The sequence below is a fragment of the Notamacropus eugenii genome, chromosome 2 (assembly GCF_028372415.1).
Source record: "Notamacropus eugenii isolate mMacEug1 chromosome 2, mMacEug1.pri_v2, whole genome shotgun sequence".
NCBI lineage: Eukaryota > Metazoa > Chordata > Mammalia > Diprotodontia > Macropodidae > Notamacropus > Notamacropus eugenii.
In genome coordinates this window covers 30996237-31019200 of record NC_092873.1, presented here as the reverse complement: position 1 = coordinate 31019200, position 22964 = coordinate 30996237, and the positions used below count along the sequence as shown (strand labels likewise).

Genomic DNA, 22964 nt, shown 5'->3' with positions numbered 1-22964 from the left:
TAGTGTTTCGTGTACTTGCCAGAAAACACCACAAGTTGGAAGTGAGAAAAGAGGTGGCAATAACACTTTAATGATACAGAATATGGGGGCAAAATATCCTTTAAAAGCAGAGACAAATGGTGAAGAGTGATAGAGACAGATGTCGTGGAAACGGATGGAGTGGAAGGAAGGCAGGTGGTGTGGAGTAAAGGATAGGGAAGGGGAGAGGCAGAGAATATCACTCATGTAACTGTGGGTTAGAGTCGGCCAGCATGGACCTGATTCAGATGGAAGAGTACTGGGGGTGAGGAAGAAGCAAGAGTTTATTTTTTGTGGAAACAGACCAACTGTCTATGACAGTTTGGAGATAGTTCGTTGGCATATCCACATCATCTGAAAGTCATCAGCACCCTTTGGATACACTGCTGATCTGAAATTGCAGGGGCTGGATGTGGTCTGGAATTCACATTTCCCAGGATCAAAACTTTGACATCAACACCTAGATAGTTTCCCCTGAACTAGCACATGTTACTGAGATATAAATTTTCATTAATGTATGACACAATTTGCAAATCATGCTCCTTTGACTTTTAAGACAGTTTGTACATGACTTTCAGGCTCCTCTTTGCAATCCCTTTTCCTGCTATTGTCCCTTTATAGCGGTTACCTATAAATTTACTGACTATATTGATTAGAAGGAGGGGGCCAGAAGAAGGCACAATTTTCATACAATCCACTTCATCTCTTGCCTAATTTTACCAAACTGTGTCCTGCTTAAACGCATTTCCAGTTGGAGCTAAGTCATTACAAATTCAATACTCCCTAGGCTTAGGTAACTCAATATCAGTCCTTTAAATAAATACATTTTTGAAAGCTATGCTTAGGTATTTTGGAACAAACACCTTGGTTACTCTGTGAAAGCTCCAATGCAATTGTAATTCTCTCTCTTCCATTCTATTTCGAGGCTTCCCAGTCTTTGTCTGAGTCCCAGCTAAAATCCCATGTTCTGCAAGAAGCCTTTCTCAATACTGCTACATGTTAGTGACTTCCTTCGTTCCTTATCTAATACTTAGGTTGATTATATTTTGTTTGCTCATAGTTCTTTGCCGGTTGCTTGTCACTTAACTTCAGATGAGTACGACATAATTTAGAAAGTGATGGTTTGAGTGGGGAGAGAAGAGAAAGGAGGACAGAGGGTAAGGGGAACAAAAGGGAGAGGGAATCAGAGGTGGGGGAAATCATAGGTTAAAAACTGGAAATTGATCTGTAGAGAAACATTTCAATTTGCCTCTTTTAGAGATGAGGAAACTGGGACCCAGAGAAGAAACTGTCTGAAGTTAGCAAGTGTTTCTTCTAACCCCAAGTCTGTTGCGCTTTCATTGGGTAGAGATTTTAGAAAAGTTAATTGAACAAGCACATTTTATATATGCTAAGTTCTCCTGATACAAAGAAAGGCAAAAAAATAGATTTTATTCTCAAGGACTTCGGATTCTATTTGGGAAGTCAACATGTTCAGAAGGAACCCAGTTTTTATCTAGTCAAACTCATGCCTGAAACAGTCCCCACTATGATACAGTCTATGGGAGGTTAGGTGGCCTTTGGAAAACCACTACTTTATGCAAGGCAGATCATTTCACTTTTGAAGAGTTCTAACAATTATTTTTTTTTTCAGACTTCAAGTCCAAATTTGCTGCTGAGACTTCTACCCACTTCTTCTGATTCTGCCCTCTGGAGCCATATGGAACAATCTAAATCGTTTCCCATGTGACACAGTCTTAAATGCTTAAAGACACTGTGTTCCAGTTTTGTCTTCTACAAGTTAAATATCTCCAGTACAACTGGCATTCGTTCATATGATGGAATCATTACCATTTACAATCCGGATTGCCCTTTTATGGTCTTTCAAAAAAGTAGGACTCAGAATGGAACCCAATGCTCCAGATGTCATCTAACACGGGCAGAGTGCATTGGGATATCTCATTATGAACAGATAAAATTCCCTTAATGCAGCTCAGTCACATTCCCTTTTTGGATTGCCACATCAGTGTTGACTCAGTTCGACCTCAAACTCTGCTCAAATCTTTTTTCTCCCAAATAATTACTGCCCATGCCTACTTAACTTGTACTTGTAGAGTTGTTTTTTGATGCAAAGTATAAATGGTTACAAATTTATTAAATTTGTATGCAATTTTCTTTTTAAAAAATTCAATCCCTATATTCCATTGTGTTAAGATCTATTTTGGATGAATATTTTATCTTACATTATGCTGGTTACATCACACAGTTTGAATAATCTAAAAATTAATCATATCCATCTATATCTTTGAGTCATTGACAAAAGGGTTAAACAAACTGAGCAAAGATGCATGGGACATGCTAATAGAGAATTCTTTCCTGGTTAACATCAGCTCATTAACAAATATTCTTTGAGGGATGCCATTCAACAAGTTCCAAAGTCATCTAATATGACTTCTAAACTTAGCTATGCCATCTGATTATACTATGGCTCTCGATCTTCTCCATAAGAATAGCATGAGATAGTTTATCAAACACTTCACCAAAATCTAGTGTAAGAGGCTAGTGGTTCTTTTTGGTTGACCCATGTAGGTTATGAGTGTTTATGTGGGTCTGTCTCGATGTGACTTTCAGGGAGGCAAAAGCAGATATTTCTAGAATGTCATCCTTCCATCCTTCTCCAAGGAGTCTTTGATTCTTGCCAAGAAAGAAAGCAGGAGATTGGAGGTAGTAGCTGGCCACTCTGCTCGTCTTAGAAAGGGTTAAGATTTATAGTTTCTTCCTTAAGTACTGTAAGTCTAGGGGAAATACTTTTCAGGTTTGAGCTACTCTTTTTAAAAAAAATTTTTTTTGAGTTCAAAGTTTTCCCCCTGTTTTCAATCCCCTCCCCCCACCAACTAAGAAGGTAATAGTATACCAATTATATATGTGAAACCATGTAAAACATTTTCACATGAGCTATGTTGTAAAAAAGCAAGAAAAATGAAGTGAAAAGATACGTGCTTCAATCTTCATTCAGAATTAATCAGTTCTCATTCTAGAGGTGAGTACCAGTTCTCATCATGGGACTCTTGGAATTACCTTGGATCACTATATTAATTAGAGTAGCCAAGTCTTTCACCGTTGATTAATGTTACAAAAATGCCATTACTGTGTACAGTACTATGTAGTTCTTCTCACTTCATTTTCATCAGCTCCCAGATTTTTCTAAAACCATCATTTCTAATACCACAATAGTATTCTGTCACAGTCATATACTATAACTTTTTCAGTCATTCCCCAACTGATGAGCAACTTCTCAATTTTCAATTTTTTGCCGCCTTAAGAGCAGCTACAAGTATTTTTGTATGTATAAATTATTTTCCTTTTGCTTTGATCTCTTGGGGTTATAGAATAAGTACTTGTACTTCTGGGTCAAAGAATATGTATGGGTGATAGCTCTTCGGTCATAATTCCAAATTGCTTTCCAGAAAGGTTGGACTATTTCATAAGTCCACCAATAGAGCCTTAGTGTAACTGTTCTTTCATATCCCCTCTAACGTCTATTATTTTTGCTTTCTCTCATATTAGCCAATCTGGTAAACATCTCAGACTTGTTCCTTGCATTTCTCAGATTATTAGCATTTAGTTTAGATTGGAGCATTAGAGTTAGAGCATTTTTTATGACTCCTCAGAGTTTTGATTTATTCTTCTGAAAACTTGTCCGTATCAACCGGATAATGGTTTCTATTTCTATAGATTTGGATCAGTTCCCCATATTTTTGAGAAATGAAACTTGTATCTGAAGCAACTTGCTGTCAAATATTTTTGCCAGTTTCTTGCTTTAACTCTAATTTGGGCTGCATTAGTTTTGTTTGTTTAAAATTTATTACATGCAACCAAAATTAGCCATTTTAGTTCCCAAGCTACCTATTGCTTGTTTGGTCATAAAATTTCCCTTATCTACCAGGTACCTTTTTACCATGTTCCCCTAATTTGCCTATGATATCACCCTTCTCTTTGAATCTTTTCTTAGTACACAGTGTGAGATCTTTTCTATGACTGGTTTCTGCCAAATTGCTTTCCAGTTTTCTCAGAATTGTTTTTTGGTCAAATAATGACTTTTTGTCCCTAAGGTTTGAATTTTTCAGTTTATCAAATTCTAGATGACAATGGTCATTTACCTTCCTATGTTGCATACCCAATCTTTAACACTGTTCTACTACTGTCTTACCCAATGTCAGATTGTTTTGATGATTGTCACTTTGTGATATAGTTTAAATACGGTATGGCTATGTTACCTTCTGCATGTATTTTCTGTTGATTTCCTTGATATTTTTCACCTTTTGTTGTTCTACATAATTTTTGTTATTATTTCATCCAACTCTCTAAAATAACATGGTAATTTCCTTGGTATGGAACTGAATAAATAAATTAATTTCAGTAGAATTGTCATTTGAGTTATATTGGCTGAGCCTGCCCTTAAGCAATGAATAGTTCCCTGGATATTTAGATTTTTTCATGTGAAAAGTGTTCTAAAATTGTATTCAAACAGGTTTGCAAGTGTGTCTTTTCAGGGAGACTCCAAGTATTTTATACTGTCTGTAGTTATTTTAAGTGGAATTTCTTCTTCCTCTTTCTACTGGGTTTTGTTGATTATATTCAGAAATGGTGATGGTGTATTTAGGGTTAGTATTATTTCCTGAAAATTTCCTGGAGGTTTTAATGGTTTCAATTAGATTTTTAATTGAATGTCTAGTTCTTCATTATCCACAACGAATGATAGTTTTGTTTCCTTACCGCCCATTTTTATTCCTGGGATTTGTTTTTCTTTTATTATTATAGCTACAATGTCCAGTATAATAATGAATAGTGGTGGTGATAATGAACATCTTTACTTCACAATTGGTGTTCTTGGAAAGGCTTCTAATTTATCTCCATTACAAATCTATGCTCTTGGTTTTAGACAGATACTACTTTCCATATTAATAAAGGCTCCATTTATTCCTATGCTTTCTGATGTCTTTAATAGGAATGGATATGTTTTGTTAAAAGTTTTTTCTGTATTCATTGATGTGGTTGTTTTTGTTATTGACAGGTCAACTACACTTATAGTTCTAGTAATATAGAACCACTCCTGAATTTCTGTCATAAATTCCACCTGATCACAGTGTTATGATCTTCGTGATATATTGGTGTAGTTTCCTTGGCGTTGTTTTTTTCTTGAATTGGGAGTTCTGGAATTTGACTGTAATATTCCTGGTAGTTCCATCTTCATATTTCTTTCAGGAGATGATTGGTGATTTTTTTCATTTTCTATTTTGCATTTTGATTCTAGGATATCTGGATAGATTTTCCTTAAAATTTCTTGAAATGTGTCTTAGACTCTTTTTTGTGGCTTTTAAAATTACCTCCCATTAATTAACTTTTCAGGTAAGTTGTTTTTCCAATTAAATATTCATTTTTTCCTTACATTTTCATTCATTTCGCTTTATTCTGTTTCTTGATGTGTCATGGAGCCATTAGCTTCTATTTGCCCAATTTTATTTTATTTTTTGAGGCATTAAGGGTTAAATGAATAATCCAAGGGCACAGAAGTATTAAGTGTCTCAGGCTGAATTTGAATACAGATCCTCCAGACTCCAAGGCAAGTAAGTCTTCTATCCACTGTACCATCTAGCTGCTCCTTAATTCTAATTTTTAATGAATTATTTTCTTCAGTGAGGTTTTAAGTCTCTTTTTCCATTTGGGCAATTCTGCTTCTTAAAAGGTTTTTATTTTCATCAGCCTAGTTTTGCACCTCTTTTACCATTTGGTCAATTAGATTTTTTAAGGTATTTCGCCCCCCCCTCTAGCCTCGTATTTTCTGCTCATCTTTTACCAAAATGTTTGCCTTTTCATAATTGTCTTGCACCGCTCTCCTGTCTTTCCCTGTTTTTCCTCTACTATTCTTACTTGATTTTTAACATAATTTTTCTTTTGCTCTTCCTTTAGCTGCCTTAGAAATTAGTTTTGAGCTTGTATCTAATTTGCATTTTTTCGTTGAGGCTTTGCTTGCACGTCTTTTTATACCAATGGCTTCTGAGTTTGTTCTTGATCTTAACCATTGCCAAAGCAGCTTCTTATGGTCAGGGTCTTTATTTGTTCTTTGCTCATTGTTCCAGCTTTTTTTCTTGACTTTGAATGCTTTATATTAAAACTGGGAAGTAGGAGAACTGTCCCTAGCTCATTTTCTTTCAATCTGTTGTTTTCACAGATGATTCTTAGAGTCTCTATGTTTAGGGTTTCCAAGGTAGTGGGATGCAGGAAGATGCAGTCAATGCTACAGCCTTCAAACCCAACATCTGGCAACACCACTACACTCCTCCATGCCACCCACACCAATGTCAAAGACCTTTTCTCATCCCTCTTAAGTAAGCTGTCCTGTTCTGGAAAAATATCACACCCTGAGCTTTTGTTAGCTATGCTACTCCAAAATTTTATTTGAGGGGTTATTTTGAAGTTTTTGGTGTGGAATGGTAGGAGAGTTCAGCAGGAATGCTCCTTTTACTCCATCATCTTGGTTCCACCCTCCCAGCTTCACTTTCGATAACTCTTCCTTTATGGGAAGGAGCGTCCCAAGCACTGTGTGTGTGTGTGTGTGTGTGTGTGTGTGTGTGTGAGTGTGTGTATGTCTCCCTCTCTCTCTCACACACACACAATGTGTACATGTGTGCATTCGCAAATGCATGTGTATGAAAATACACTTAGTTATATCTACACATACACACACGTGCATACACACATATACATATCTCCAAGACTGACCCCATTCTGACCAAATGCTTATTTCACAATGGACAGATATAGCGTAGCAAATAAATTCATTTATCCAAGTTAACAAACTGGAAATTACAGAAAAAATATGTAGAATATATGGCAAGCAATATATATATAGTAGATGATTCCTACCATTGTGATTAAAATAATTCAGTTCAACCAAGAGAGAGAGTCTCAGATCTCACCTAAGGAGAAATTCCTGAAGTGTCTAATGTGTCAAACTGGGGATAAGGACATGAAAGAGACTGACAACTCCTTCACAGTATCAGCTTCTTCCAAGTCTTTTTTCTCCCTTTATCAACCTGAAAAAAGTTAAGAATTTCACGTGTTCTCTCTCAGAACTGGAAGTTTAAAGATTACGAATTTCTCTTCTCTCCCACTTTCACCAACTCTTTGCAACTTCTGACATTAAGCAACACAAGCAATGAACGCTTCTGCGCCAAGGATTACAATAAATATACTATTTCTGTGTTGTCCTAGTTTAATAACTGCCAAAAAGTTATTAATTAAAGCCAATTACATTAATTTCCTCTCATTCCTCAAGTTTTTCAATCTGGCTTCTGAATTCATTACAAAATGAAACTGCTCTCTCCAAAATGTTCAATGCTTTCTTAATTGACAAACTTGATAGTCTTTTTTTGAAAGTCCTCATACATTTTGACCTCTCTGCTGCATCTGATAATCTTCACCATCCTTTCCTCGTCAATGCTCTTTCTTTTGGTTTTCCTGTTTGACCACTCCTTTTAGGTCTCCTATGTGTTTGTGTGTTCATCCTTCATTGCACTACCTACTTGTCCAGTAGATAGAGCACCAGTGCAGGATTCAAGAGGACCTGAGTTCACATCTCACTTCAGACCACTGACACTCACTAGCTGTGTGACCTTGGGCAGGTCACTTAACCCCAATTGCTTCATCCTGGGTCATCTCCACTCATGCTGATGAATATCTGGTCACTGGACTCAGATGGTTCTGGAGGAAAAGTGAGGCTGGTGACCTAAACAGCCCTCCCTCACTCAAAACAACGTCAAGGGCAAGTCAAGTCATGTCATCTCTGATGGCATGGTCATCTTTGGCAACGAAGGGCCAACACACAAACACACACACTTCTAACACTTCACTATCTCCTTCAATGCCTCACATAAACACTTCTTCCCTGATGTGTATGTTCATTCCCCAAAGGGTCTCACTGGGGCTCATGACTGCTGCTACTCTGGGTTGCAGCATGCAACATCTAGCTGGCCTAAATCTAGCCCCAATCCCTCATAGAAATCTCATGAATCCCTGACCCTGCCCACTACCCAAGCCGCACTAGGGCCCTCACCTAAGACCCCAGCCTCTGGCTCAGTCCCCTCACCTCATCATCTCTCTGGTCCCAGTAGTTCTGCTCCCTCTCCTACTGGGTACCCCTCCTCTACTCAGTTAGGGTGCTCTCTGATTTCCTTCCTCCCCATGTAAACTTGACTCTTTGCCACCTAAATTCTGCCACCTTTTTTACCTCAATTTAGTTCTAGCCAGGAAATCCCTCTGTTTCCCTCCAGCCTCACCTGTCATGCCAACCCTGTCCCTCCTAAGCATCAAATTTTGCCCTTTTTTCTTCAACCATGCTCCCAGACTTCCTCTTCTCCTACCCCATGAACTCTGATTTCTTGACTCCTCAATTGTCTCCCTGTACTGTTCACTCTCTCCTCTTTTTTCCATCCTGACTCTTTGTTAAAGCAATTTAAGTTCACACTGTAGCCCCCTCCTGAAGCCCTAGCCCCTTTATCAATCTACCGCAATGAAGTCAATGACAAAAATAAAGGACTTACATGCATCAACATATTTGCAGTAGCACTTTCTGTAATATCAAGGAGCTGGAGTAAGTAAATACCAATGGACTGGGGGAAGTACCCTAATGTGAGAGGTTATTCATCCATAAAAATGATGAATATGATGACTACACTATCGTGAAACACTTCTATGAACTATGCAGAGTGAAGTAAAACCGCCTGTACATTTAATACAATGCTGAAAACAAGGCAATTCAAACTCAGTACTGTGAAAACAGAACAGAACCCTGAAAGTGCCTCCACGTCAGCGCTTTGTGGTGTGGGTCTCTGACTACCTTTGACTGTGTCACTGTGTCAGTCAGTCGCTCCCTTACATGTTTTCAGGGATGCCTATCAAGGGAGAGAGGAAGGCTGATGTTGGGAAATGAAAATGACTGAGAAGGAAAAGATATCAAAACGTATTTCTTTTTTTTCAAAGGCGATAAATCAAAATGCATGTCTAATACATTCAGGTTAGGCTTGGGCTCGTTTCTCCAAAGTCACTGAAACCTCGAGAATAAAAGGCTTCTCTGACATTTGGTGTGGCCTTCAAACCTGCTGACATCACACACAGTGAAGTTGACGCCATGCACAGTGAAGCTGATGTCACACACAGTGAAGCTGACCCCCCAGGAACTGGAGGGGTGGAATGAGGAGCAATTACAGGAATAAATGAACTGGTGAACCCCTGAGGCAACGAACGAGAGAAGGACCAAGTGCAGGGGAGGGCCCCTTCATCCACGGGGCACTGCCCACCCTCCCGGGGATTCCCTCACCTGGCAGGCTGGGGCTAGCCAGGCTGCCTGCACTTCTTCCCGGCCCTGCCTGTCCCCACGCTTGCCCCACAGGGCTCCGAGGCTGGCTGGGCATAGGGCTGTACCACCATCCTGAGCAGGAGGGCCCGCAGGGCAGAGGGGAGAGGACTGAGCCTATCTGCACAACTTCCAGACTCACCAGGGTAGCTTCCGGCCATGCACGCCCAGTTGTATTCAATATACAGGATGAAATCTTACAAAAGTAAGCCCCGCGATCTTCTGGGAAATGTAGTGAAAGGAACAGGGACACTCTCTACGAATGCCCAAAATGATGGCCTCACTGAAGGTGATAGTTGCTTCAGGCACGTGTGTTGGGGCTGTCCTGTAAGCTGGCAAGGAAGAGAAGGAAGAAAATCGAAAGGAAGGTGGGGCAAGTGCCTTAATGGGATGAGAGCTTCACCTTGACCAGACTAATTGGTCAGCTATACCCTGACCCAAAGTGCACGTTCTTGATCCAGGCACTTTATACCACCCAGATGCTCAGCAGAGCTTAACCCAAGGCTTTGGAGGTGGCCATCTCCTGGGCACCAACCTTCCCTCCCATCCTGCTTTAGAAAATACTCCCTCCAAGCAGGCTCTGGTGAGGTTCATCTATCTCCATTGTCTGACTCCATGACCCAAGCCTAGGGGAGCAGTGGTGGTCCTGGGGATGCAGAGCCACCCACGCTTTGCTTGCCTTTCCTTTGGCCCAGTTACCCATGCCACAAAAAGCTCTGCACACTGGAAGCCAACTCCACTTCATTTTTGAACTTGTCACAGGGCAAAAACCCTAGGTCTTCCTCACATTGGCTGGTTCCTTCTAGGGTTTCCATTTGAAGGAGGTTGACCAAGTCCAACATGTCTTCATTGTATTCCAGGCTGCACCTCCTGGATTTTTTCTACCATTTAGTATTACTCGCCCAGCCCCTTTGGCTTCCTTTTCTGTTTCCCTAAGGGCCCTGAGGGCTGGCAGTGTTTTGCTGTTTGCATCTTCCTTCCAAGCTTAGAAAAAGGGGCAGTATAAAACCCTTGCTTATTATCACCTATAACTGGTGATATTTCTTTACAAAATTATGACGTAATATGGGTACATATCAATATAATTCATGAATTCCGTCCACATCAGGCAAATTAGCATGACATTTTCAGTCAATTTCTATGAAATATTCAGTCCACTTAATACAAAATTTGTATTAAAAATCTGGGGGTCAACATTATCTGTACTGAAACATTATTAATATGGTATTACCAATTTATTACTGGAATATTTGCCTTCTTGTCGTATCAGAACACTGAAAAGCACATTTTTACAAGACCACTCATATTCATTCTCATTACCTAACATTCTCTACATTTTATGTTCTTTTCTTGATTAAGCCAAAACTGTAATCTCAGCTTCCTATGCACCCACATCACTCTTCTGAAACAAATCTGATTTTCCTCTCATTGGCGTGGTTTCCTCTTGTCTTCAGAATTTCATTCTTGAACATCTCCCATCCCTCCTGAGAAGAATTCCCCTAAAAGGTTTTACTCTGTGGGATCTTACTACCCTGTGTTTCCTCCGAATCCTTTGAAATCTACTTTCGTTTAATCTAAGACACTTGCCAGACTAGGTCCAATAATAACATCACTTTTGTTTTTCCTTGTATTGACTGTCTCCCAAATATTTTGTTTCCCCTATTCTTCTCCTGTTTCGGTTCCTAGATTTCATTATATGAATACACTTTCTTTTTATGAATAAAAATTAAAATTTTAATAATTAAAAACAAAATTGAATTTAAATATCGAATGCGTAAAATTACATATATGCATTTAAATTCTATTTTCAGTGGGACTTCTATCCTGCTTCCCACTCATCTCCCACCCAGTGAGAAATATAAAGCCCATTACAAATGTGAAGCCATGCAAAACAAATTTCCACATTCGAGAAGAAAAAGAATGAGAAATAATATGCTTCAATCTAAACTCTGAGTCCATCGGTTCTCTAATTGGAGGTGAATAGTATTTTTCATCATAAGTCCTTTGGAATTTGGTAGGTCATTGTGTTGATCAGAGTTGCTAAGTTTTGCTTGGCTATATTTACAGTGCAACAGATGGGTGGTTCTCATCTTTGGTTTGAAGAAGCTGCAGCATGCCCAATAGCCATACTCTGATAACACCATCTCCCAGACTGGCTAAACCAGGTTGAGGGTAACTGACAGACGTCAAACCTGTCAGGGAATTAAAGAGATATCTACCTCAAGAATATGAAGACTTCCCTGAGGATGGGCAGTTTCAATGACCATGAAAGTGGTTGAAGCATGTGCTGTGGAGCACTTAGAGCTCGGTCAGACATCAAAGACACCATGGTCATCCACTGCACCCTGGGGAAAGACCAATCATCTTGACTTCTGTGCTGTCACTGGACTTGAGGAACGCTGGAGGAGTTAATCAATTCACAGTTCACAAGCAAGTCAAAATATGAACTTGTGATGTCATTGTCCTCTTCAAAAAATGAAGGAAAAGCAACAACAATATTTACATTATTGTGACTGTGTAAATTGTTCTCCTCATTCTGCTAACCTCACTTTGCATCAGGTCATATAAGTCTTCTGAGATTTTTTGGAAATATACCACATTTTTGTACCGTAACTTGTTTAGCTATTCCCCAGTTAATGGGCATCCCCTCTGCTTTCAATTCTTTGCCCTGACAGAAAGATCTGCTGTAAGCAGTTTTGTATATATGGTACTTTCCCTCTTTTCTTTGATCTTTTGAGGATGTAGATGTAGTAGTGGTATTGCTGAGTTGAAGGGCATGCACTGTTTTCCAGCTTTTAAGAAGTTTTCCAAATTTTTCTCCAGAAAGGTTGGACTAGTTCCCATCTCTACCAACAATGGATAACATGCCTATTTTCCCACATCCTTTCCAGCACTTGTCATTTTGCTTTTCTGTCACGTTAGGCAATCTGATAGGTGTGATTTGGTATCTCAGAATTGTTTTAATTTTCATTACTCTAATTATTAATAATTCAAAGAGTGATTTTTTTTGAAAATATGACTATTAGTAACTTTGATATCTTCCTCTAGAAACTGCCTGTTAACTTGCCAATTGGATGACGGCCCTTATTCTTAGAAATTTGTCTCAGTTTCTGATATACTTGAGAAATCAGACCTTTATCACAAAGACTTGCTGTGAAGATATTTTTTTTCCAGTTTCTTGCTTTCTTCTAATGTTAACTGCATTAAAACCTTTTTAACTTAATGTAATAAAAGTTGTATCCTTCCCATGACCTTCTCTTTCTCTTGTTCTGTCATGAACTCTTCCTCTATCCATAGGTCTGAGAGATCATATCTTACATGCTCCATTAATTTGCTTATGAAATCACCCTTTCTGTCTAAATCATATACCCATTTTGAGCTTATCTTTGTAAATGGTATGAGAAGTTAGATTATGTCTGACTTCTCTTAAATTCCTTTCCAACTTTCCTAATAGTTTTGACAAATAGTGAATACTTGCCCCAATCGCTAAGATACTTGGGTTTATCAATCACTAACTTACTATTCACGTTTTCTTCTATAAATTATGTACCCAATCTCTTCTATTCATCAGCCACTTTTTTCCCTATCTGATACCAAATTTCTTTTATGGTTGCAGCTTTATAGTATATTTTGAAATCTGCTCTTGATTAGGCCCCCCTTCTTTGCCTTTCTTTTTTTATTCCCTTGATTTTCTTGACTTTTCGTGCCTCTAAATGATTTGTTTTCTAGCTCTGCATATTAATTCTTTGGTACTTTTATTGATATGGCACTGAATAAATATATTTATTTAGGCAGTATTGTTTTTGGTATTATGTTGTATTCACCTATCCATGAGCAATGAATATTTCTGCAGTTTATTAAGATTTGTTTTACTAGTATGAAACTGATTTTATGATCGTGTTCAAGTAATTCCTGTGTGTTTCTTGGCAGATAGACTCCCATATATACAATCTGTTGTTATTTTAAATGATATTTATCTTTCTCTTCTTGCTGAGATTTTCTTGGTAATAGACAGAAATAGTGATGATTTGTGTGCGGTTATTTTCTATTCTCTTGTATCAACAATTTTTTTAGTTAACTCTCTAGGTTTCCCTAAGCCATCGTATTATCTGTTTCCTCATTGCCTGAGCTTATTTGGTCAATTTCTTGCTATAGCTTATTGCTATTTCTAGTATAATAGTGAATAGTAATGGTGATAATGGACATCCTTGCTTCATCCTGACCTTATTGGAAAGACTTCTAGCTTATTTCCACTGCAAATAATACTTCCTCCCTCTTTTAGATACTACTTATCATTTTAAGAAAAGTTCTCTTTATTCCCATGTTTTTAACTAGAATGGTTGTTATATTTTGTCAAAATTTTTCTTCATCTGTTCGAATAATTATCTCCTGCATGTTGGTTTTGTTATTGATATGATTAATTTTGCTTATAATTTTTTTTACTATTGAATGAGTCTCATGTACCTGATATATATATATATTTGGGAATGTTTTGCAAGATGGCACATGTATAACCTATATAGAACTGCTAGCCTTCTCAATGATGGTTGGTGGGAAGCGAAGAAAGCAGAGAATCTGGACCTGAAAGTTGTAAAAATGAATATAAAAAAATTGTTTTTTTACAGAGCAATTCGGACTTATGCCCAAAGAGCTATAACAAATGTGCATACCCTTTGACCCAGCAATATCACTTCGAGCACTGTATCCTAAAGAGATAATAAAAACGGGTAAAGGACCAACATGTACAAAAATATTTATAGCACCTCTTCCTATGGTTGCCAAGAACTGGAAATTGAGGAGAGGCCCATCAACTGGGGAACTGCTGAGCAAGCTGTGGTATATGAATGAATAAATATATATAAACACACATATATTACATGTGTGTACACACATGTACATACACATATATACATGCATATGTAAGCACATATATGTATATACATATACATGTATATATGCGCACATAGATATGTGTACACACACACACTCACACACATATATATGAATACTACTGTACTATAAGAAATGATAAACAAGGAGATTTCAGAAAATACTGGAAACACCTAAATGAACTGATGCTCAGTGAAGTGTGCAGAACAAGCAGGAGAACATTGTTCTCTATAACAGCCGCAGTGTGAGATGACTGATTTTGATAGACTTAGCCTTTCTCAGAAATGCAAGAACCTAAAACAATTCCAAAACACTCATGATGGTAAATGCCATCCATATCCAGAGAAAGAACTATGGAGTTGGAATGAAAATCAAAGCAAACTATTTTCTTTTTTTGTTCTGTTGTTTTCTCTTTTTCATGTTCTCTCTCATTCATTGCAATTTTTTCTGTGCAGCATAACTAATATAAAATATGTTTAAAAGGTATGCATGTGTAGAGCCATATCATGTTGCATAAGGGCAGCTAGGTGGTGCAGTGGATAGAGCACCACTGCAGGAATCAGGAGGACCTGAGTTCAAATCTCACTTCAGACACTTGAAATTCATTAGCTATGTGACCATGGGCAAGTCACTTAACCCCAATTGCCTCATCCCCGGTCATCTCCAGGCATCCTGATGAATATCTGGTCACTGGATTCAGATGGCTCTGGAGGAGAAGTGAGGCTGGTGACCTGCACACCGTGCAAAACAAAGTCAAGTGCAAGTCAGGTCATTATTTCTCTGATGGCATGGTCTAGTTCGGCAAAGAAGGATGAACACACACATCTGAATCCAGTGACCAGATATTCATCAGGATGACTGGAGATGACCCATGATGAGGCAATTGGGCTTAAGTGACTTGGCCAAGGTCACACAGCTAGTGAGTGCCAAGTGTCTGAGGTGAGATTTGAACTCAGGTCCTCCTGACTCCTGCACTGGTGCTTTATCCAATGCACGACCGAGCTACCCCTAGAGGGAATGTATTCATGTGTAGCATCCCTTGTGTACACCCACCCTGTCCCCGACTTAGAAAGTGATACAGTGGCATTCCAATCATATACAAGGCTATTTTCACACACACACACACACACACACACACACACACACACACACACACACACACACACACACCTTCCCCAATTACCTCCAGAACATATATAGATATCCTGTAACTAATTTCTGTAGACCATGAAGACTCAGGTCTTTGTACTCAGATGATGTACTCAGATGTATTCAGATTTTGTCAGATGACAAAAGCCTTCTAATTAATTAATGGACTGCAACTCCTTGAATACACTACAGAGATAGTACACCCCCTCAGAACTCCATTTCATCCTTGGAATCTGAGTCTATATGAATAGATCATGGGTGTGGTGGAATAATATTTGAAGTTGACCCTAAGGAGTCATTATAAGTCTGGGATAACACCTCAGCAAGAGTCTTGAGATAAAGCAAAAGAAGCCTTTATTAGGCTAGCATGGTAAAAATTCCTGTACAAGCATGCACAAGGAGTATAGGTTAGAAACTTTAAAAATATATATAAATATACATCTCTTTTAAACACCATTATGCAGCAGCTAATAAGAAAAATTAAATCAGTCAAAATGAAGGTGAGTTTTCACACCAGTTGAATTTCAAGAAGGGATGGGGAAAGCTTTTGTGATGGAAACAGAACAATTCAACTTACCCTTGAATGTGTGCATTTTTATACTTAAGAAATATAGATAACAAGTGTTACCTGCACCAGAGTAGTTAATACTCCTGTAGGTATTATTATTCCAGTAAGGTTTGAATATTAACTCCTGGACTGGCTGAACTAGAATATATTCTATTGCAGGCATTCTATGATTCTTTTTGGTTCAGCATACTCTTTTCTGTATAGGAATACAGCTACCTCCTCCGTACCTGATCTATATTTTTACACTGGCTACTTCTTTGATGTCCCTCCAGCGGGTTGTCCTAGGTTTCAAGTCCAGAACCAATTAACTAATTTACAACTCTAGAATTAGAATGGAGAATGAATTGTAATGTGAAGAGGCAAGCATCCACTGCAAGAATGTAGACATAAGTTCATGAAAGTCTGCTTGGGAAGGGAGAAGAGGGCATACTCTAGAGTTGTTGCAAAGGTGAAATCAATGGGCCTTGGCAAGAGCTTGGATGTGGTGGAAAAGAGGAGTGGCGATGAGAGACAGTGAGGAATCCAGGCTGATTCGTAGGTTGTGAGCCAAAGAGAATGGGAAGGTGTTGTTGCTGTCTACAATAATAGGGAAGGTAGGAATGGGGGAGGTTTTGGGGAAAAGATAATGAGTTCTGTTTTGCAAATGTCTTGCAACTGGAGAGGCCTCAAAGGTGAAACAGCATTTCTGCACAGAGATTTGGGCAGGAAAGGTAAACTTGAGAATTGTCAGCATAGAGATAAATTAATCTCTACGTTAATTAAATCTACTCTGGAGGTTATGAGATTAACAAGTAAATAGTAGAGGAGAAGAGAACCCAGGGCAGAATCCTGAGAGATGCCCATGGTTACAGGTCATAATTTGGATTGAGGAATGATCAAATAGGTAAGAGGAAAAGGAGAGACAGAACCAAAAGTCTAGAGAGAAGAGATCATCAAGGAGAAGGGACTGATCGAGTGTCCAAGGCTGTGTACAGGGCAAGGAGAATCACGATTGAGAAAGGTTTTTGGATTTGACAACTAAAAATCATTTTCACACTAGAATCCTCTACAACTGCCAGATCTTTTTGAGAAGAATTGCCATCTAAAGACCAACATCCTTAATTTTATCCCTGTGAAGTTGAACTATGCAGTTTTACATTTTTCAACATCCAAATGAATCCCATTACATCCAGCTCATTGACATTCTTTTGAATCCTGAGTTTGTATTTGAATATATTATCCCTCCACCTTGGTGACATTGACAAATCTGGTGGATAAGCCATTTAAGAATTTATCAGAATTATTGATAATGACTTTAAATGACCTTGGGGAGGCAAGTTCTAGCCACCAAATATACATTTCTACAGGTCTACAGGCCTCCTGCTGTGGTGACACTGAATCATTCACAGATCTTTCAGTCCAGCTGATGGGGTGCCTGGGGTCGCATGGGCAACTTCCCAAGTTTATGCTGAAGGTGTGGAGTGAACTGGCCAATAAAATGCATGCCCACAATAGTTGCCTCCTCAGGGGACTTGGAATCCAGGTTAGAGAATTGCTTTAAGGCTTCCACTAGCTATCCTAGGAAGAGGGCTCAGCTTTCATAAGCTCCTTGGGTAATTTCTCTGAGAGGGTCATAATTCATAGTCTTTTTAATTCCCATTTGCACTCCTTCTATTAGGCATAACAACATATGGTCCCTTTTTTCCCTGTCTGCATCCCTTTGATAATTCCATCCAAGATCCACAACCGGACCTCTGTGGCTCCCAGAGTGTACCTGGTGGGTGTGGGTACAGTCAGATTATCCCCAAACCTCTGGGTTGAATTCCAGATACTCTTATTCTCCTCAATGGTGCAACAAGTGGAAAGAATGATATTTGAGCCTCCCCATGATCATTTAAATTGGAGACGGATTGCTCTAAAGCCCTCTGTAAACTTAGTCGGGTTTTCTGAGAAATGACCAAGTTTTTCCTTAACCTGGGCGAGATCAGCTATTGAAAAGGGAACATGCACCCGAATCGTTCCTGTAGTGGTATCTGCCATTTTCCCTAATGGGAATACCTTGGAGGGAAAGGAGGATTCAGGAGCTTTGGACTGGGTAAGGTAAAGAGTTACCTGACTAGTGAGAGGGGGACTAAGGAACGAATGATTCTGGGTAATGAAGTGTGGGGGCAGAGGCCCAGAAGACCAATGAGCAGGCGGTTCTGCTAATATCAGAGGCTCCTGGGAAATGTAGTTCGGGAGTGCTGCCAGTGGTGAATTCCCTGAAGGTGTAGGTTTAGGAGACCAATGGGCAAGTGGCACTGGCAGGTAAGGGGGAGGGATTAGTTGCAGGAGTCTGTTAATTTCCTTATATGGTTTGGAAGGGGAAGAAGAAGGGGAGGGGCCGATGGAGTGGCAAGGGGGTTGTGAGATTATGTAGGTTCTCCAGGAGCCAAAGCTGGGGTTCTGAAAGGAGGGGATCATCAAGTATGTGAAGTTCATTCTGATTCCCCTTTGCTGGTTGAAGTTTAACTAGGAGCATCCTACATTGCTTCCAGACGTCTGGATTCTGGGACAGAGTCATAAAAGCCTGGACGTAGGGAACTTCTGTAAATTTCCCTTCGCTGTGGGAAAAGAGATGTAGCTGTAAGACCGTGTTATAATTTAGGGTTCCACCACCAGACCATTGCTTCTGATCCTCCAGAATGTATTGAGGCCAGGCAGTGCTGCAAAAGAACATAAGACACTTTTTGTTGAGGTCTTGAAGACCAAGTTTTTTCCAAGAGTGCCTAGAGAGAAATCTCGAGGTATAGGAGGAGATTGGTGCATCTTTTCTGCACGTAAGCTTTAGGAGGATAGGCAAAAGGGAGAAAGAGTACCAACAGTGCCGACAGTCAATCGTCTCCAGGCGTCCCAAGGGAGAGAAAGTGCACTGAACCTCACAAGGCATCTCTTGTTTCACGGGAGAATGCCAGAGCCCATTGGAGGCTCTGCCTGAACCCCGGTAAGACTTCGTAAGTGCGGATGGGGTGAACCTCAACTATAGGGCAAGGAGAGGGGAAAGCTTAGGAAGCTTAAGGGAAAAGACAGCTCCCCTTGACTTGGAGAAGACTTGAGATGTCTGACTATGCCCTGGAGGAGTCGCCAAAAATATGATGAGGGTCAAGAAAGGTATAGGAACCGCTAGAGGTCCCTGTCAACTAGTCTGGAAAGAATTCGCTGGATTCAAGCAGTCTTAAATCAAGTAGGCAAAAAAGTTGATTATTATTATGCTTTTCAGCGGGCAAGAGTTCTTAGGGAACTTGTCATGTAAAAGAGTTATAGAAAAACTTTATATAAATCATTGTATAGTAAGATGTGTGCCAAATATGCTAACTAGGTATTTTGGGGAGTGATTAGGGAGTGGTCAATTTTTAAAGATTTTGGTACCTACTGTGCAGGTATTTTACCCAATATTCTTTGTGACTTTGTGAATCCCTTGGTGCCCTGAAGTTTCCCTTTACCACAACTTCCCCTTATCCTGAACCATCAGATTCCCTGTTCCCACCCCTCATCCTGGGGGAACATAAATTTCCCTGTTCCCAACCCTCTTCCTGGGGAATGGGATTTCATTATTATGTGTCCTTTACATTCCTCACCCTGTGCCTTTATCTTGCAAGACTTACCCTAGATCTCCAACCCCCACAAGGAAACCCTAAAATCATCCCACGTAAATCTGGTCCTTTTCCTATACCATGGCCTGTGTTTAGCTCCTTGCTAAATCTCAGGCCCACCGCTTTGGCTTCAATAATGCTCCCAAGGGCTACAGAGAAAGTCTCAGTGACTCTCTCTTCAACAGGACCTGAGAGCATTCCAACACGTTTGAGTGATTACAAGTAGAGAGGATGCAAGCCTTTTTGATGATCTGTTTCCCTGGACAAACATTAGCCATTTTAATTCAAACTCTGCTTCCTTTTTCCTCTGTTCCCTAAGAAAGTGTCTTCTTTTCCTTGCCACTATTGCAGTCACAGTCTGGATTCTCCTGGTTCTGTTTACTTCGTATGAATGAGGAATAAACAATGAATGGGAAAGCATTTATTAGACGTTTATGAAATGAACTGGGAATGTATTTAGAAAAGTAAGGCTGTCCTCAAGGAGCTTATATTTGAAGACAAAAAACAGAGGATCTTTCCATTGTGAGTCAGATGGAAAGACCTTCATAGACCTCAGGGTGCAGTATACAAAGGACCAGAGCTGAGTAGGTCTAGGAATAAAAAGTGCAGAGGCTTCACTCTGGTGCTGGAGTTGGAGTTTTGCTTTTAAACAGGGCTCCCTGGCAGTGGATAGAGGTTTTGGGGCTGAACAGTGAGGAGCCACTTTCCAGGAAGGAAGGAGGGAAAAGATGGGGAGTTAAGAGAGGGCTTTGGAGAAGGATCCCTTTAGGAGGGGTTGGAAGTAAGATCAGCCTGCCTCTCAAGCGAGGCTGTGATCTTGAGTCCAGCAACACACACACACACACGCACACACACACACATATGTATATGTATTTCTTTATATATATATACATATATATATATATATATGTATGTATGTATGTATGTATATATCTCCACTGTTTAGAGTGATGTGGTCCTAGTAGATGCCACGCCTGCATCTCCAGAGATACAGCAAAGGCACTCTTGGGCATTCAGTAGGTACCTCTCTTGAGACTGAAAACAAAAATTGTTCCACCTTCAGGGTAGCAGTCTTGTCCTTCACGCAAATGGTAGCATGCGGAAAGTCTGGTCTGGGTACCAAGCTCTTGATCATGGATGCATCTTTGCTGTCATCACAGGATTCCCTTGTGAAGACAGGAATAGTCATTTACTAACTTCAGCAAGGGGGAGCAGCTAGATGGTTCAGTGGATAGAATGCTGGGTTTGGAGGCAGGAAGACCCGAGTTCAAATGGCCTCAGATATTTACTGTGTGACCTTGAGAAAGTCGCTTAACCCATTTAGTCTAAGAGGCAACAATGTGGTCAGGGGGTAGAGCCTTAGGAGTCAGGAAGCCCTTAGTTCACATGGCCTCAGACATTTACTACCTGTGTGACATTCTGCTCCCACAGTTCCCCATCTCCACAGAGTGGGTAGGCAAGCTTCATTTCCTAATTCTCTTGGGCTAATCTCAAAGCTTAGTCATCACAATTACAATGTGACTGTCTTTGCGCGCTTCATTTCCATTGTGATTTTCCTGTTTTGTGCTGTTCTCCTGGTTATGTTCATTTAATTCTATTAGTCCACATACATTTTCCCACCTTTCTCTGAATACCTGTTATGTACAATTCCTCTTTTTTCTTTTTCTTTTTTTCAGACCTGTCATTTTACTAGCAATTCCAACAGTGTTAACTCCTTCCACTTGTGTAGATAAACAACTTATCTCTATCCTTAGAGGCTTATAGGAGAGCTGCCTCAGATCCCTGAAAGGTTAAATGGCATTCCAAGGGTTCCACAGTTTGAATATGGCAGGGTAGAACCTGAACTCTCATTTTCTTGACCTACAGGCTGGCCTGCTCTCTACTGGGGCCTCCTGTTTCTCATCATTTTTTCCTGTGCAATAATCTATCACTATCATGTAGGTATGTAATAGGTATATTTTTAAAATTTTGTTTTATCATTTTTTTTTTTCAAAAAGAAATCTACCTTTTCTCATCCAATTGCCCTACTCCTCACTGAGAAAGAAAGAACATCAAAACTCCACTGATACGCTTGTCAAGTCAAGCAAAATAAATTTCTGCTTTGGCCATGTTAAAAAAAAAAATAGTCTCATTCTGTTCTCTAGCCTTACATATAATCAGCTGAACCTGAGATATCTTTTTCCAAAGAACTGCTGTAACTCCCTCAGGCCCCACCCTAATAACAGCATCAATAGGGCAACTGTAATTCTGCTCAGGCTGGGCTCGAACCCAGGGTTGCCTGGCTAAGGCCAGCTCCACCCTCCCTGTGCCAGGCTCCCTGTCCCAGAGGAATCATTGCCCTGTCCTCCTGAAGTAAGAATCAGAGGAGAGAGGAACCTAGACTGCGTTTGCCCCAGGGTATCCATCAGACATCAGAGCACCAACATGGAGCTGGTTTTCAGTCTGGGCTTCACAGAATTATTCATGGCTGGCAGACACTTGGGAAGATATCGAGACCCAAGTCTTCCCTGTACAGAAGAAGAAACTGAGGCTCAGAGAGGAAGTGCTTTACCCGACTTCACAAAGGGAAACAACAGAGCGGGTCCGGGATTCGACATTCGAACCCAGGTCCTCCCAATCCACATGCCCCACCCTCCCCTTAGGTTTCACATGGCCCCCATCACCTCCCCCGCGTCTTCTATGCATCCTGTCACAGCTCGAGGCTCCACAGAACCTCCAGCACAGGAAGCAGCCAGCCCAGGGCTCAGCCACCCTAGTGATCTTGAGCTGTGGACCCCTCCCGCGGAGAGCTAACTGACCTGGCACGTGTGCACTCACCCAGGCTTAGCTTTACCGTTGGGCCCATGCGCGTGACTCCTGCATCTGGAGAACGCATGCGCATTTCGGTCCCCCTCGAGGCGTTGCTAGGGCTACAGCCGTCTCTAGGATCGATTCCTTGCTGTTACTGGCTTAGGAGTCACTTCACTTGGCGCCTCTGGCGGTAAAAGTTTTCTTTGGAGAATCAGCGAAGGCCCAGAGAAGTCCGTGACACCAAGGGAGAACTCCTCGTGAATTCCCCCACCCTCTCTGAGACCCGCTGACAACATGAAGAAGATTTTAAATATCTTTGGCAGGAGGGCTGAAGGCACAGCTCCCACCTACTTCTCCCGGAGGGACAGCGGGATCCGACCCTTCGACCCGGCTACTGGTTACATCTTGAAAGCCAAGGACCTCGATAAGATCCATAAAGCTGCCGCCTTCGGGAATGTGGAGAAAGTGTGGAAGTTGCTGCTGCACGAAAAGCCTGGAGTCAACGATGTGGATGAAAAGTGCAGGTGAGAGGGCAGTGGGGGAG

General features: G+C 40.4%; 1 pseudogene; it reads right to left on the bottom strand.

Moving 5' to 3' along the window:
- LOC140522577 (protein RCC2 homolog) overlaps window positions 1–22475 on the bottom strand; it is a 54537-nt pseudogene extending 32062 nt beyond the window's left edge.
- Window positions 22476–22964: the final 489 nt, after the last annotated feature.